This window comes from Nelumbo lutea, chromosome 4, assembly GCF_056320005.1.
Source record: "Nelumbo lutea isolate HS-2025 chromosome 4, American lotus-T2T, whole genome shotgun sequence".
In the NCBI taxonomy this organism is placed as follows: Eukaryota; Viridiplantae; Streptophyta; class Magnoliopsida; order Proteales; family Nelumbonaceae; genus Nelumbo; species Nelumbo lutea.
Genome location: NC_142687.1, coordinates 54059614 through 54076811, shown reverse-complemented (window position 1 = coordinate 54076811; position 17198 = coordinate 54059614). Strand labels below are relative to the sequence as shown.

The 17198-nt window shown below is 36.8% G+C and overlaps 1 pseudogene; it reads right to left on the bottom strand.

Annotated features, from left to right (window-relative positions):
- Positions 1 to 1230: 1230 nt before the first annotated feature.
- On the bottom strand, positions 1231 to 8552 carry LOC148860663 (QWRF motif-containing protein 2-like; annotated as a pseudogene).
- Between the last annotated feature and the right edge of the window lie 8646 nt (positions 8553 to 17198).

Genomic DNA, 17198 nt, shown 5'->3' with positions numbered 1-17198 from the left:
TGATATCCCTGTCTAGGGAAAAGTTCCCATGGAGTTCTCAAACTTACTAATGTGCTTGTGGTGGGGTTGCCACGTTGGCCATCATTTAGGTTCTACTACTAAGGAGGATTGTATAGGTCTGAGTTCAAGTTTGGTTGGATTCAATAAGTCTTTGAACATATTCTTAGATCTCTATCCAGCTTACTAGTTATTCAGAAGGGCCACCGGTCTTTTCAATTATGAGGATTGGTTATGAAGGTGTTGGGAACACGGATGGTTGTTCAATGAGCATAATTTTTTTTTTCACGCGAATTTGAAAAAAAAGTGTTTGGTCATTTTGTGATTTGCTCAATCTAAGGTAGCCCCTACTTATTGATGGAAGTATTTTACTATATTGTGTTTAAACTGTGTGAAGATGGAATAGCTTTTGAATGTAGTAATGGATTTGAGCTAATTCCTAGTTGTTGTAATCTCCATAACTGTAAGATAATAAGTTCCACAACTTTTCCTAGCTAGAAAAATGATGGATCCATACATCATGTGCAATTGAAGCCCAAGGAATTTTTTCCATGGTTGCTTAGATGAAAATTAATTTGAAATTTGATAGAGGCAGAAAATACATATTCGTTTGGGTCTGAAATAGACGTAATTCCCTCTTATCTTTAGTATGGGCATTGACCTTCATGTTTTGAAGTTTGTGCTTGGTAATACATTTTGTTTAGATTTAAAACTCTTTTGTATGTATTTGTATATGTAGTTATGTTCTCTAGTCAATGAAATTATTCTATTTCAAAAATTCAAAGAATTAGTTGGGCAAAAATGATTGATGATTTTGATATTCATAGTTGTGACAAGGGGGGTCTTTGTCTAATTTAAAAGGGTAAAATACAAAAACCTCCCCTGAAGTTTCTAACAATCATAAAAACCATCCCTATATTTTGGCAAAAATATCCCCTTTATTTTTGAAAAATTCAACAAATACCTTGTTTCTATCAATGACCAAGACGGAAAACGTTAAAGAGATGATCATTTTTTTTTCAAAATACCTATTTTACCTTCATACGAATTAATGTGCATCTGGGACACTATTCATCTTCTTCCTCACCACGCACACGGAATAGCACTATTCATCACTCCCCTCTCTCTCTATGTTTCTTCAATATTCATCAATGGCATCTTTACGCCTCCTTTTGCTCTCCTTATTCTTCTTTTTTCTGTTTGAGGCTTCCCAACCACTTTGTTTCCTCCTCATCATGAAAGATCATGTAACCCACCGATATCTGACAATGTCCTGCTACTGGTAGTGGAGATAGTCCGAGGTGATGATATGGGACTATTGCTTAAACTCAATGGTTTCTTGGATGAAATAAGTTTTGGTGGAGCAGTCATCCTTGAACTAGTGTTTGTCGACCAGGGTCTTGTAAATGCCACAACCGGCTATTTGTTTCCTGCCAAAACCTAGCAAGGACACTGATTCCATGAGGCTCAATCTGAGCTTGAGAAACCCCATTGTGCTCCTGTACTACAGAAGTTCTACCATAGGAGCCACTCTCAGTATCAGATGCAGTGAGATCGGAGGGAACTAATGACCCGTTTTTGGAATTGGCATCCATTGCAAACTGGTTCCTGTAAGCCAAAGCAGTGGTAAGGAGATCAACAAAAGGTTTGAATTGGAAAAGAGAAATGAAGGAATAGAGAGCGACCCGAAGAACTACGGAAATGGCAAGAGTGAGATCGAACACTATTAATGTCTTCATTTTTTCTTACTTCCTTTCCCTAAGGACTCGTACAAGAAAAGCAACTCATTTGTATAATACAAACTTTGCAAGGGGAAAAAGTGGGATGCAAGGACCCTAGAAAATTCAAGACCAAGAATGCACCTATGTTCTCCTCCCAGAAAAAGAAATCAACTCAAGGTCTTAAAGGACCTGATTTAGCTGGAAATAGAATATTGGAATGAAAACAAAAGGAGAGTCAAAGAAAGATTGCCGAGAAAAGAATGAACTATGATTTTAATTTAATAAACCCCTATGTAATTTCGAAAAAGTCGTATGGTTACAAACCTCAATGGGAGGCTTGTGGAATTGACATCCATTGCATGCTGAATAGTCTTTACAAAGTCGGCAATGCTTGAATCCTGATGTAATCTACCATCAAACGATGGCCTCATACCTTCATCAATCATTGATTGCTGCAATGCACGACCCACGGTTCCAGATCCAATGAGTTTTTTCTTGTCAATAGTGTAATATGAAGTTCTTGTTAAAGGATTTTCCGTTCTAGTTCTGCTCAGCCAACATTGCTGGTCAATGGGTTTTGAGTTCTCCATCTGATCTATTCCTCCAAGACCATTAATCTTCCCTCTCAATGGAGTTGTCCTCCTCCGCTTTGGTGTAGCCTTTCTCGTATTACTCAAATTGGGCATTGGAGCGGCCTTCATCTTATTAATCGGAAGTGAGAATGATTCCCCATGAAACGAAACTAATAAACTCCATGTAGAAGTGAACAACATTTTTGAAGCTACTGAAACTTCAGCAACATTGCTCGTCCTCGTCGAATCAGGCAAGTGGCGTGGTGGGTTGATGAGCGACTGGATGCCTCTGCTCGATAGACTGAGACCATTTGATCAGAGATGACGATGGTGTTGAAGTGGTTGTCGAAGTAATGGGCCTCGAAACAAGAGGAGGTGGGCATCGTCTAGAAGAGGAGGAAATATAAGAGGTGGAAGTGGAAGGGGACATAGAAGTGATTTCTTTGGATTTCGGTCTTCGAGAACCAACGACGCCATTGTCCTTTTCAAAAGGTAATAAGGGAAGCCTTTTTGGATTTCGATGAATCTATTCTTGTTGTGAGGAGGTAAGCGGAGTGCCTTGATGGAGAGGTCTATTGTAATCTTCTAGAGGGAGGAGTGCACCGCCATTCTACTGCAATGTGTGTGAGGAAGAAGATGAATAGTGTTTGAGCGGATCATAGAGAGATGGGTAAAATAGATATTTTGAAAAAAATGATAATCTCTTTATCGTTTTCCATCTTGGTCATTGACGAAAGGGAGGTATTTATTGATTTTTTTCAAAAATAGAGAGGAGGTTTTCGTTAAAATGAAACTATAGGGGAGGTTTTTATGATTGCCAGAAACTTCAGGGGAGATTTTTGTATTTTACCCAATTTAAAAAGTGAAAGAGTGTTTCAATATTTAAGAGAAACATTGAAAGAGTTTTAATTCTTTTACCCTATGTTTTGAAATGAAAGACATGTGGCAAAATATGACTGGATGGTCCAATAAATTTCTTATACTAAGGGTTAGAGGATATGAGCCTATAGAACTCATGATCGGTTTGGACTGATCTCGACTATACCTAATTTGTAATGATTGGCATAGTATCACTCCTTAATCCAGTTACTGGTTAGCTTGTTTCTGTTATTCCTCTTATTCTAAGAGAAGGCTCCTTTTGACGATAGACAAAAAAAGCCTATTTCACTATTTCGTAGAATCTCAAACATTTACGTGATAAAATGTTAAGATCCGTTTGGTTTGTGGGATGGGAAGAGGAATTATGGAATATTTTGGAAAATTCCTCTCTTCCCATGTTTGGCTTGTGGGATGTCATGAGGTGGGATGGGAAATATCAATTTTTGGGATGTGGAGTCCCACCATTTTTTCTTTTTTTTTTTGGGAGGGGGGGGGGGGGAGACAAGTGGGAATATAGGATTAATTTAGGAGAAGAACAACACATTTCTTGTCACCATGGCCCATAAATAAATTATTAATTATTTAATTTAATTAAAATAGATAATTTATCAATGAAAAATAATTTACCAACTAAATCATGGGTATTAATAAAATATAATATTAATAACAACTTTTAAAATGATAAAATGTAACATGTTAATTCATTAACTAATAATGGATTTTAAACAATTAATATCTAATTATCATAAAATACTAAATAATTGAATAGTATTATTAACTAATTAATAATTAATTCTTAATTAATAATTGGGTAAAATATAAAAACTACCTTGAAGTTTTCTGATAATCATAAAAACCTCCCCGGGGTTTCACTTTAATAAAACCCTTCCCTAAACTTTTTGAAAACCAAACACATACCTCCCTTTTGTCACTGACCATATGGAAAATTGTCAAGTTATGAAATTGCCCCTAACTAATTATGAGGACATAAGCATTATACTTTTAAAATGTCAAAAATGTTCTTCACTTGACTCACTCAACTTTAGATAAACATTTGTTACACCAGCCACAACTGCTGATAAAGGAAAGAAATAGAGCATCAAATATAGTTAGTGATAAAGGATGGAGTAATGAGAAAGAACAATCTACAACTGAGGACATGGGAAATTACCCAACAATAGCACAATAGTCTTTTGCTAAGGCCGGAGAGAATGGAAAATATAAATGAGAAGGCCAAGGAGTTGGTTTCCACGAAACCCCAACATGGAGTTCAAAGGAAAACTGTGCATTGAATGGACAAAGGCCCCACTACCGGGGCCACCCGCCTAGAAGAGTCCATTTTAATTAGCAATCTCTCTCTGGGCCTTCCAATTTTTCACTTCTAAAGTTGTTGATGCTGACATGGTGTGTTAAATTTTTCTAAAATATTTTTATTTACCCTTGAAATGAATAACTTAGATTACTTTGATTTCTGTTTTGGTTGGTTATTTGGTGGTGGTGATGGAATTCACCTCAGCCCCCACAAGCCACAAGGAGGTCCCCACAACTAGAGGTGTAAATCGGCCTTGGACCTGCCCAGATGGCCTGGCACGATGGTTTATGGGCTGTGCTAGGTCTGGCACGATCATGCGGACCGTGTTGGGCCTGTTGTTTTAGGTCAACGGGCCATGCCATGCTAGCGCAGCCTGGCCCAGCACAGCCCATATATATTATTTATATATAGTTAATTTATATTATATGTATTTATATAATATTATATAAATTATAATTATATAATAATATATAGTATATAATAAATTAATAAAATAAATATATATATATTTTAAGTTTTATGTCAATCTTTTTTAATAAATAGCTTTGGTCCGATGCACGGCCCGGCCTGGCCCAAGACTCGACCCACGGGCCTGGGCTGTGGGCCATGTTGGGCTGACCCCCAAAATTTTCTTTGGGGAGGGCAGCACGGCCCGTAACGGATCACGGGCTAACACGGCACGACCCACACTTTGCACGGACCACATGCGGACCGTTCCGTGCTAGCCCAACACGACTCACTTTACACCTCTACCCACAACACATCCCAGCTGCCATGTATTGGGAACATCTCCTGATGATAGTACAAGAAATGATAAGGAATCATTGGGAGATGTTCCCAATACACCGCGGTTGGGATGTGCTGTGGGACATTGTGGGGCGCTGATTTGAAATAGTGGCGGCATGAGTTCTACTTGTGCTTCCATGATTCCATCTCATGTCTGAAGAGGAGAAAAGAATTGATGTGGTGCAAATAGTCAAAGTGAACAAATGCCTCATTGATCTATTCTCTTCGTAGAAATCTTGTACTTCATCTTTTTATGTTATGATAATTGATATGAATCTGTTCATTCTCATTAAATTGAGTAGTTAGCTTTTAGAAACGGTTACAAAACCAAAACTCACTCACAACCTCTTTTCTTATGAGTCATGGCAGACATGACCTCCTATATGTTTCTGTATTTCAAGCCCACCTTCAATAGGTGATCTTGTCTTCTAGGGTTCTTGAAATGAGCTAGATACCCATCTCAGGTCCCTCTATGAAAAACTCAATTGTTAGATTGCGTAAGCTATTACTACCTTCAACTGTGTGATTGATTCAGGTCTCAGGCCTTACAGAGTAACCTTTAAATGATCTATAATTTCTTCTTATGCTCTCATGAAAGTCTATGGTTTGTTGAATGCTACCTCTCTTATTGATTCAATGGAGTTTCAGGGGAAAGTCTACGGTGATTGAATATTGCTTCTCTTCTTGACTCAATGGAGTTTCAGGGGTGGTAGAGTGAAAGAGAAGAAAGAGGACGACAAATGGTGATTTAGGTTAAAGTTTCTTTTAGGCTAATCTATACCTTTCCCTTTCTCTCCCTACTTTTTCCTTCAAATCAAACATAGCCTTAGTATTATTTTAGTAAAGGATTTGACTATGGTATGGAAAACATTTAAAGGTAGTAATGGCTTAAATGTTGTTATTTTACTTAAATTTAATATTTTATACTTATTGTATTTCTGAGATTACAATATTTATGACCAACTTAATATATTTTTAGTCTATTTATTATTTTTGTAATTATTTTATTTTTATTAGTTATCTATTTTATTTTCATTACCAATATATTTTCAATTATTATGCATTTTTGCTATAAATTTTTAATAATTATTGTTGATTAAACTAATTTTATTTATTAGAGATTAAAATATTAATTTAGATGAAATTCGGAGTGTTGATCATAACCTGGTTTAGTTCAGTTGTAGGCTATTTGGCCAACCAAATTGACATGGTCAGGTTGGTTTGTTGGTTACCCGAAATCTAATGACCATTAGTGAAAACCAACTAAATTGGGTTGTATTGGTTTGGGTTAATTTTCGGTTTGCTCAATTGGTTTAAAAGATTATATTGAAAACTTAATTTTAAATTTTAAAAATTACATTAACATTATTAAAAAATAAACTTATAATATAACATATTTGAGACTAATAAAATATGGAAATTTCACCCCTTTTTCATATTAAAAAATTATATTTAAAATATAAAAATATTAATATATATTTGTGATTGGGTCATTCAATTTTGGTCAATTTACAAATGGCCACAATGAAACTGATCCCAATCAATCGAAAATATTAGAATCTGGGCAACTCGGGTTGAGTTGGTTGGTTAAATCAGTTCGATGAACAAGCTTAGCTGAAATAAATTATTGCTATTTTTGTATTTTAAAAAGTTATTAAAAGTATTATAAATATAAATAATTAATCAGTTTTTAAAAAAGTTAGAAATATAAAACAATTGTATAGTCGTATGTGTTTTATTGTTTAGCTTTCCTTAACAAATCATGTGCATTGCATGGGTCCTCGCTAGTTAATTAATTAATAAATGTTATTAGAATTGATTTTCCCACTATTTTTCCTTTTTAATAAAAACTGGAAGTCTGGAACATAAAAATTATCTACTCATTTTTTCTTTTTTCCCATCCCTTTCTAACCTTTCCCATTCCATCAAAATCTTTCCACAAATCAAACTCAGCCTAAGGTAGGAATGGCAACGGGGCGGGTTCGAGGCGGGGATTACATTTCCCATCCCCGCCTCGACCTCGACCCCCAAATCACCCTCTGTCCCCATGCCTGATCCCCGGTGGAGAAAGGAATCTCCCCTCCATCCCTGACCCTGATGGGGTCGGAGACCCAAATCCCCGATGGACTGAGAGGTTGAGACGGAGAGAGAGAGAGAGAGAGAGAGAGAGAGAGAGAGAGAGAGAGAGAGAGAGAGAGAGAGAGAGAGAGAAAGGACCGTTGGGATGGTTAAGATTGGCGAGGAGAGAGAGTTCGATGGGTGATGACATCACGGTGACAGCGGTCAGCAACGATAGGGGAAGGTTAATATTTTAAAAAGGTAGGGGTTAATATTTTAAAAATGAACAATATTATATAAATATATAAATTTATAATATATTATAATATTATATATATTATATATATAAATATTAATCGGAGACGGGTCGGGGCGGGGATTGCATTCCCCGTCCCTGTCCCCGAATGGGGATTCAGGGGTAGCCTCATCCCAACCCCGACTCGGACCCTGCCAAGGTAACCCATCCCCAACCCCATTGGGTCGGAGAGCCGGGTACCCGTCAGGGGATGGGGAAAATTGCCACCCCTAGCCTAAGGTTTAAAAATGACATATTCCTAAACCGTGGATAATCTATTTGTCTTTGATGTGGCAACCAAATCTTAATTCTTTGATTTTGGTTGGGTTTCTTCGCAAAAATCTAATTGCCAAAACTTGTCTGTTGCTTTTCAAACATCTCATTAATTATGAACACTTGTCCGTTCTTCTTGACTTCACGAAGTACCATAACTTCGATTTAGCATAGACCTCGTTGGTCGTCCATAGCTTCATACTGTAGATCTCAGAATGCTCATCTATGTCGCAGGGAAGAGCCCTCTCCACCACTTGATACTGGTGAAACCTGAAAGTCACCGTTTCTGTGAGAGGAGAGGAAATATTAAAACCCTAGAAGCTTCTTTTTCTCTCCCTACTTGTTTATTGAGTCTTGTTGAGATGACTCTCAAGTCTCAATGGCAACTTAGAACTTGTAACGGCGACCATCAACTCTTCCGATCTCTTATCTCTTTGCACCGGCAACCACCACTACGCGATTCTGCAATACTCCATATCTCTTGTAACTGCGACCTTAGGCTTGCAGTGGCAACTTCCATCCACCTGAGCGGCAGCTGAATCAGGGTAGGCTCTCTTGGATCTTGCAAATTCCATTGAAACTGAATATGTATTAGTAAGGTTTCTGTTTTGAGTCTCAGTGAATAGCGCAATCCCTTGCCTGTGGAAGTTATGCCGCATGAAATCTCTTGGGGTTTCACTCAAGCAAGCCTGGAGTTAGGGTTTTTCTACATAAACATCTTTTAAATTCTGAGTCTAGAAATTTGAAAGTAGAGAGTAGATGTATGGTATGGACTGTTAAAGAAGTCAGAAGGAGATCCAAAGACATTACTTGGAGAAAATTAGTTTTGTTTTTGTGTAGCACTGAAGGCATCAAGGGAAAGAACCGTTGGTTATCTCTTAGAAACGATTCTGATCGTGTGAGAGTGCAGAAGAGTGGGGTGAGACTTCTTCTACAAAGAAATTGAAGAGCTTTGGGACGAAGAAGGCCGTCGCTCTTAAGCCTTGGGTACATTATAAATCCTTACTCTATCTTTTTCTCTTTCCTACTAAACCCAAGTTTCTACTTTCTATTTCGCCCTCTTTTGGTTTTATTGTTTCATTTTCTTGGGTACTAGTAATCTAAATTCACTGTTTGAATGTGGTAGATATCGTTGTGGGAATGTGCAATTTGTTAGGAATCACATCATGGATCTCTGTGAGTAAAATATCTTGAGCTTCAGTGTTCTTCTTCGATCTCTTTTCGTGATTTGTTTTGTGATTATTTTTTTGGTTTTGCTTGATCAGGCAGCGAACGCCAGGTGAAACAAGCAGGCACATTGACAGAGTGTACCCTTGCTTGAGGTATGTATGAATATGTCAATGTCTATATCTTTGATTTCTATAACCATAGATCGTAAGGAAAAAACCACAAAAACAAAATAACAAACAAAATTTTCACACAGGGCGGCATTCAGTGAGTTATTTTTTTCTTTTTTTTTTGATTGGCAACACAAAATAAATCTTTTCATAATTTTAATCCAAAATGTATGATTTTAAAGAAAATATCTGGATGGTGGTCAATAGTTCTGTTTGAACTCTCTAAAAAAATGATCCATGAATGAAATGCTCTAAGGACATTGGATCATGCAAGCTTTTGTTGTAATCCCTCTTGTGTAGGAGCCATCAAATTATGGGTACTAATATTTTAGTATTTGCTATATGGTAAATATTCAAGGTCCCAGTCAACAACTTTGGGTCCCTTGTCTCCATATACGAGCCAATCTGTTCATCCTAGTATTCTTTAATGGAGGATGATGTGCCTAAAGGAGATAAGCTTCTTGTAGGCTCCTGTTATTGCAAGGTGCCTCTCCACCTGCCAAGTATCTCTCTCACCGATTAGGCTTCCATGCATTGCCTCATTGGATTTGTTGGCTTTTGTGGAAGTTGTTACCATGGGGTTCTTATATGTGGTGCATAATTCATTTAGGGAAGTTTTCCCCTAAGTCAATTATATGGTTAATGTAATCCTTTCCCCCTTTTGGTGTTTGATCATAAACTACTTTGTAGCAAGCTAAGTGGATTAAACTAGATTTTCAAGGATCATAGATTCAGTGTGCTTTGGTTTGTGGGGTTGTCTTCCTAGGGAATTAAACATTGGTCTTAGGATTGTTAACTTTTCAATTGCTTGACCCTCATCAACCTAGCTCTTTTAGAAGAAATGGATGAAAAAGAATACAAAATTGATGCTGCTTATGAGTTATGGCTTAGAATATTACCGGTTGATTTTATCTTCCCCCAAGAACTTCATTTCTATTTCCATAGATGCTTAAGAGAGGGATGATATTCAGATCTCGCACTAATATCACAAAATATATATAGAAAAATAGGAGAACGAGAGATAGTTGATTCCTAACTCCTAAGTTTGATTCAAAACTAATTTGTAAGCTTTTATTAATGGCTTAGTTGCTTACCCCTGCATAAAGACACGAATATGAAACTTGTACTTCTTTCTATATATGGATAGAACCCAGAACTCCTTTTATGTGGTAGTAAAAGAAGCTTGCATTGGAGTTTTAAAGAACATGAGGATCAAAGGCTGATTTTTTCTGATACTAAATAAACCACAATCAATGGAATTCCTAAAGTTGTTTTTTGAAGATAAATAAAAGAGAAAATTCCCGATTAGTACCTTGTACTTTGGGCCTAGTGCCACTTTGGTCCCTGAACTTTAAAACGTGACTATTTAGTACTCAAACTTTCGAAATGTGCCAATCCAATACCTGCCGTTGGTCAGCTGTTAAGTGGCATGCAAAAGGACACAAATGCCCTTCGAGTGTCATTCAGTTTTTTTTATCAACCATTAGAACTAGTTTTCCTCCTTCTCCCACCACTCCAACAACCATCAATAAATCTAACTCATTCAACCATATCCACCATCCCCACATGCTCGGGAAATGCACCTAACGTTTTCTCATCTCCATTAGAGCCACTCAATTCCAGCCCTTTCACCTATAAAACTTAACCCACCCCAACTCCCTTTACAACGATGGATCTCCTCTTGGAATAGCCCTCTTCTTCGCCATTACTCTAGCTATGTGGGCCATTGGTCCATGGAGCTTGTTAATAATGGTGGATAGGATCCACCTATTTGCAATCATTCAGTTACTACCAAATGGTACAACACCAAGTGATTTTTTTGTAGCTTGCGGAACCCCACTCCCGTTAAACAACAGTGTGTAGGGTTCAAAACCCGTAAAACATCCACGAAATGTGTTGCATGCCCCATCAAAAGTGGGCTGGACTGGATACAATGCTCGGAGGCAATTACACTTCAGTATCGAACCAGCAGTGGGATGGATGGTCATCACTCAGGCTGATTTTCAAGCTCTTCAAGCCTCCAAACGTGAATTTGTGGATCCTCTAGGAATATTACGAAGCTGAAATGGCAATGGCTTCGGAGCTTGTTGAGGAGGATGGGCAGGGATCAAGTGCGTTGAAGGCTAGGTTATAGCGATCCAGCTCCCTTGGAAGGGATTGAGAAGCCATATCACTGAGAAGATCGCCCAACTTCAAGCTTTTAGAAAGATTAGCCTGCACAACAATGCTATTACATGCATGATTCCTACATCTCTTGGGTTCCTCCCCAATCTGAGAGGTGTTTATCTCTTCAACAACCAACTTTCAGGTTCAATTCCTCCTTTGATTGGTTCCTGTCCATTGCTTTAGACTCTTGACGTTAAACTTTCAATTCAGCGGACTTGCAGAAATCCCCTGTAGCTCCAAAACTAGAGACCCCTAAGTATTGCCCATATCCTTCTACCAATGCTGAATGCTCCTGTTTCTGCTAAATCTTCACCCAAGCCTCATTCCTTTGGCGTCTACTTTCCTCGCTCTTGGAACCGTAAAACGTTGAGGTCACTGAGGGACACAGCAAATGAGACGCAACCCTCCAACAGTGTCTATTATGGTTCAATATTAAGGTAGAAGACAATCTTTTTGAGGAAGCAGTTGCAGTTCATAATGAGCAGGATACTTATTTCTGTAGAAGAAGATGATGAACAACATTTTGAAGGGTAATTTTTTCATTTTCAAAATATTTAATACACACATGCCATCACGTGATACACATAGTTGATGGTCTGTTAACGGCAGGACTGGCACATTTTAAAGTTCGGGGACCAAAGTGGCACTAGACCCAAAGTACAGGTACTAATCGAGAATCCTAAATAAAATATAAAATTTATTCAAAGAAGAAGAACAAAGTATAGAAAAGGTGATGAGAAATCACCCATACCCAAAAAACAGAAAAAACCAACCCAAAGCTGGTGTAGATTAAACCCAGCCATCCTTCCTAAAATAAAAGAGGGTAAAACATCCACCCAAGTGTAAACAACACACCAGAAAAAACCATCAAACACCTTCAGTTCACCTACACCTAGTTGGGTCTAGACCTGATCTAGTCACACTCCCAACCCTTATTTTTTGAAAATAAAACTCATGATTTAAAAAATACAAATAAAAAAAACATGCAACAAAGATTTTCTTGTTGTGGTCCATCTCATGTAACCCAGTCAAAGCCCCTACCTTTTTGAGAGAAGAATAAGTTAGCTGAAGACAATCACTTAAGAACTTCTTTTTTGAGTCCTTAAGATGACCTTGCTAGTCGGGATATTTAACACACTTTGTAAGGCTAGTCCTCTCTCCACTCTTTCCATTGTTTTTAATCACACCTTGGACCATTCAATTGAGCCAATCCCTTTCAAGTTAATCCCTTTTGTTTTGTTGTACTTTGGTTATATTTAGTCATTCACCCATGTCAACCGTTTTGAGTTAGTAGATGAATTTTATTTATTAATGCCTCCCATATGCTATGATTTTTGTACACAGATATGGATATGGGAAATGGGGATATGATATGGTATTTACAAAATACTATGCAAGTACAAATGTCATAGGATACTATATGATACAATGCAGTACGACCTATTTTTTATGTCTAGTAATTTTAGTCATGAGCAATGTTTTGAAACACGGAGGCGTGATGTAAGGTGTTCCACTACCTAGAGGTGTTAGGCGTAGTTCAGAACGTAAGATGCACAAGACTCCTGAACACATTGAGGCGTAAGCCTCCTTAAGAGGAGGGGGGTCAAGAGGAAGAAGGAAGAGGAAGGGGAGGAGGAAGAAGAAGAAGGGGGGATCTCATTTTTTCTTTATTTTGAATAAAAATCTTTTATATTAAGAAGAATAAAGATGCACAACGCTAGTTGAAAGGGCTCCAGCTGAAGGGGCTAGGGACAGGCAACCACTTTCTTTCCCCATATCTTTTCTTCCCTTTCATTTTCTCTTTTTTTTTTCTTCTCTTTCTTTCTTTTTCTTTTCCTTTCCTTTCTTTTCCTTTTTTTTTTATTTTTATTTTGTAGTCTTTTTATATGAGGTGTACATGAGTATGCCTCAGAGCTGTCAGCGCCTCTAGCATACACCTTGGGGTGTTTTGGGAGCACCTCACCTGTGGGCGTACACCTCCCACACCTTTTAAAACACTGGTCATAAGTAATTTTCATAATTTGTTGTATATATTTTTGATAAATAATAGAAACATTTTATTTATAGATTAAATGTAGATAGAATAGAATAGGGGAAGGATAAGCTCTCTTTACCTTCCCCAACAAAATCACAAACATACAATAAAGTCCAAAACAAGTTTCCCCTTCCTACCCCCTGTTTAGCAAGTACTACAACAAAGGAGTTAGCACACTTCTCCTCACCCATTGGAATCTCACTTCCATATTCTGGTTCAGCCATTTAAATATCCTTTTTTCATTTACATAATTCCATAACCTAGTTTCTTCTTTTTGTAGCCAATTAGTAGGGTTGTCTTCAACAATCAGTCTTCTTAAACTTAGGCCCCGTTTGGTTAGCGGGAATAGGGGTATGGAATCAGAATCGGAATGGTCTATTCCGGTTCCAACTGTTTGGTTGTGTGGAATCGGATTCCCATTCCCATTCCAGTTGGAATGGCATTCCCCCATTTGAGGGGCTGGCCATTCCCTTCCCTTCCCTTGGGAATGAACAATGTTTTAAAAGCGCAAGGCGCAAGGGTAAGTTTGTGCCTGAGGCGCAAGGTGAGGCATGCGCCTTTTTGAAGCAAGGCGCAAAAATACAAAAAAAATGCTAAAAAATAAAAAAAAGTAAAAAAAATTCAAAAAAATGCGAAAAAATAAAAAATATTAAACATAATATTAATAAAAAAATATAAACCTAAATTTAAAAATAAATGTTTTAAAAAACCTATTATCTAAAATTAAAATACATAAACATAAGATATAAAGCATATTCAAATGAGAATTTAAAAATAAAGTCAAACATATAAAACATTTTCGAGCATGTAAAACCTCTAGTCTCTTTTTTTCACTCAATTGTAGTACTTCCAAGTAGCTAATGTAATGTAAAACATATTACATTCCTGATTCTATGAGCCGCCTTTGTGCCACGCCCCTTGAGGCAAGCCCAAACAAGTCCACATTAGGTTTTAAATTCTTAGTTTTCACACAAAAAAAATAATGATTTTATAGTTTTAATTGCTTTTTAAGAAGATATTTTATTAAGAAGAATGAATGAACAATATTACCAAACAAGTCCACGTTAGCTCATTTTGCCCTTTGTGCTCCTTGCAGTATGGTCATAATCTCAACTCTAAGTGCGAGACCTGTATCATTTGGCCTTGAAATTAAAGCAACAACTTTTCCATCATCTTTGAAAACACATCCAATTTGTTGTAATATATTAATAATTTAGGTATCGAAAGTTCTTAATTAATTTGTTGTTCTATTTCTGTGACAATTATGAAAAGATGATAGGTTTGTTGCGTGAGATAGTTAATTTATGTGTAGAAATACATTGGCAAAGAAGTAGCAACAAAAAAAATTAGATATTATGGAATTATCGATTGACCACCTGCACAATTACGAGAGGACAAGAGGAAAATTAAGGCCATATCCATGAGAGATGGGCTCTCAATAGTCAGTACAATTGTCAATGGTTCTTTATCTTTATTAAGAATCAACCATCACTAAAACATGATATTTAGACCAATATATGTAGTGATATGTAGGTTTGTAATTGGGTTAGATTTATGTCTGATCAAACCACATCGAAATCCAATTCTATTAGTGAAACTTCGAATCTGAATCTGGTTTAAAATCTGAAATATAGGACATAGATCTGATTTGGATTTATTCAAATCCACTTATTATGTTTAAAATAAAGAAAACTTTAATAGATCAGATTTGGAAGACACAGTGGCTGATTGAAATTCAAGTAATTTAATAAATCAAGGGGTGGAAAAGTTTGAGGGAGGCGATCGAGGAGAAGGAAGACGAGGGGGAGAGGGAGGAATGTTTGACCTTGGACCTAACAAGAAAGTAAGGAAATCCAGAAGTGCAGTCAGAAGACAACAAGAAGATGACAATCAAAAAATTAACAAGAAGATTTGTTGAGTCGGCATTCTTTGGGGCTTGTTATGGCATGGGTACCGGGAGGGGGTGGTTTTTGTTTGTTTTGGGTATTGTTTGGGCATTTGGTTTGTGCTCGTTTGCTGTTGTTACATGTGGTTTCTTTCTGCATTGTATGGGGTTTGATTTTGTGGATTTGGTTTTGATGGGATGGTTTGGCATATCTGGGTGTCTTAAGCTTTAGTCAGAAGTCTTTGGGTGTTTTATCCTTTTCATTCGGGTGATTTCTTATCGCCTTTCCTTGTATTCTTTTTTTATTTAATTTAATTTTATTTATCTTCAAAAGAATAAAGAAAAATTTCAAAAGTGTTTCAAAAGTAAAATACTTTTTAATGCATAAACACATAATAAATTTATGGAAATATAAAATATTGAATTATTAGTTATAAAATTTATATAACTACACATAAAGACTTGAAACTCTTTTTACACTTCAAGGTGGAGCACTTCTTTGGGGACTTGGGGGGGGGGGGGCAATAGCAGTGTTTTAAAAGCACAAGGGCCAATTTGTGCCCGAGGCGCACGCCTTTTTAAGAAAGGTGCAAAATTACAAAAAAAAAAAGCTAAAAAAAGTCAGAAAATTCAAAAAAAACTAACAATTTTAAAAAATTTCAAAAAATATTAAATATGATGTTAATAAAAAATATAAACTTAAATTTTAAAATAAATGATTTAAAAAATCTATTATCTAAAATTAAAATACATAAACATAGCATATAAAGTGTATTCAAAATGAAAATTTAAAAATAAAAGCAAACATATAAAACATTTTCAAGCATGTAAAACCTACAATCTATTTTTTTCCTTAATTGCATTACTTCAAGTAGCTAATGTTATGTAAAACATATTGCATTCTTGATTCTATGAGTCGCCTTTGTACCATGTCCCTTGAGGCAAGCCCGAACAAGTCTATGTTAGGGGTTGAAATTCTTATTGAAAACAATAGACGTTGCTTTTCTACTTGTTTTGTTAATAATGCAGCCCCAAGTTCATTGTCCACTATTGTGCTTAATGAAGCTCCCTGAGTGTGATCTCTTTGAAATTGATGTGTGAAATTTCTCCTACTATAAGGGGCATGCCAACGCATCATGGGGAAACTGGTCTTCCATCTCTAATTCTATGGTCTCCTTTGAGATGTGGTTTACATGAGAGTAATTCTAACTTGAGAAGGTAGAATTGTTCCTTTGATGTTTTCACTTAACCTTATTGCGTTATGGCTAGATCTAGGCCTAGAGGTGTAAAGAAAATGAAGTAAAAAAAAAAAAAAAAAGAGAGTGTGAGTGGAGGCCCCAATCCTCAATCAGGGGTTGGTGTTATTTAAAGAATTGGGGATAGGTTTACCACATAGACCTTAATTGGGGAAAGGAGGCCTGAGCCCATTTCCAAAATAATTGGGTGTGTTGAAACCCCCAAAATGTGCGCATCAAGGAAGGGAGGCCATCCTTGGCCGTTTGTTTATCTCTCGAAATAACCCAAAGTGTGTAGTCAATTACCTCTAGTTATCCGTTTGAGCCTTACAATGATAAGCCTTGCTTTCATGAACCACATGAACAGTACCTAGGGGTGGGAATGGACTTTGCTTGGAACAAGCTATGGAGAGGGTCATTACTCTTGAGCCAATAACCCATCAATGATAGAAAGCAATAGAAATTGTAAATAAGTCTAGAAAGGAGGCCTTCATTTCTACACCACCATTAATCCTTAACCCATGAATCAATTCGTACCTTTGTTAGCCCATTGAGCTGATTTCAGCCTTTGTTTTATTTGCCCACCCCCTTATTCCACCCATGCCTTTGTTAGGAAAATCAAGAAAGTAAATCTTCCAATTGTCGAA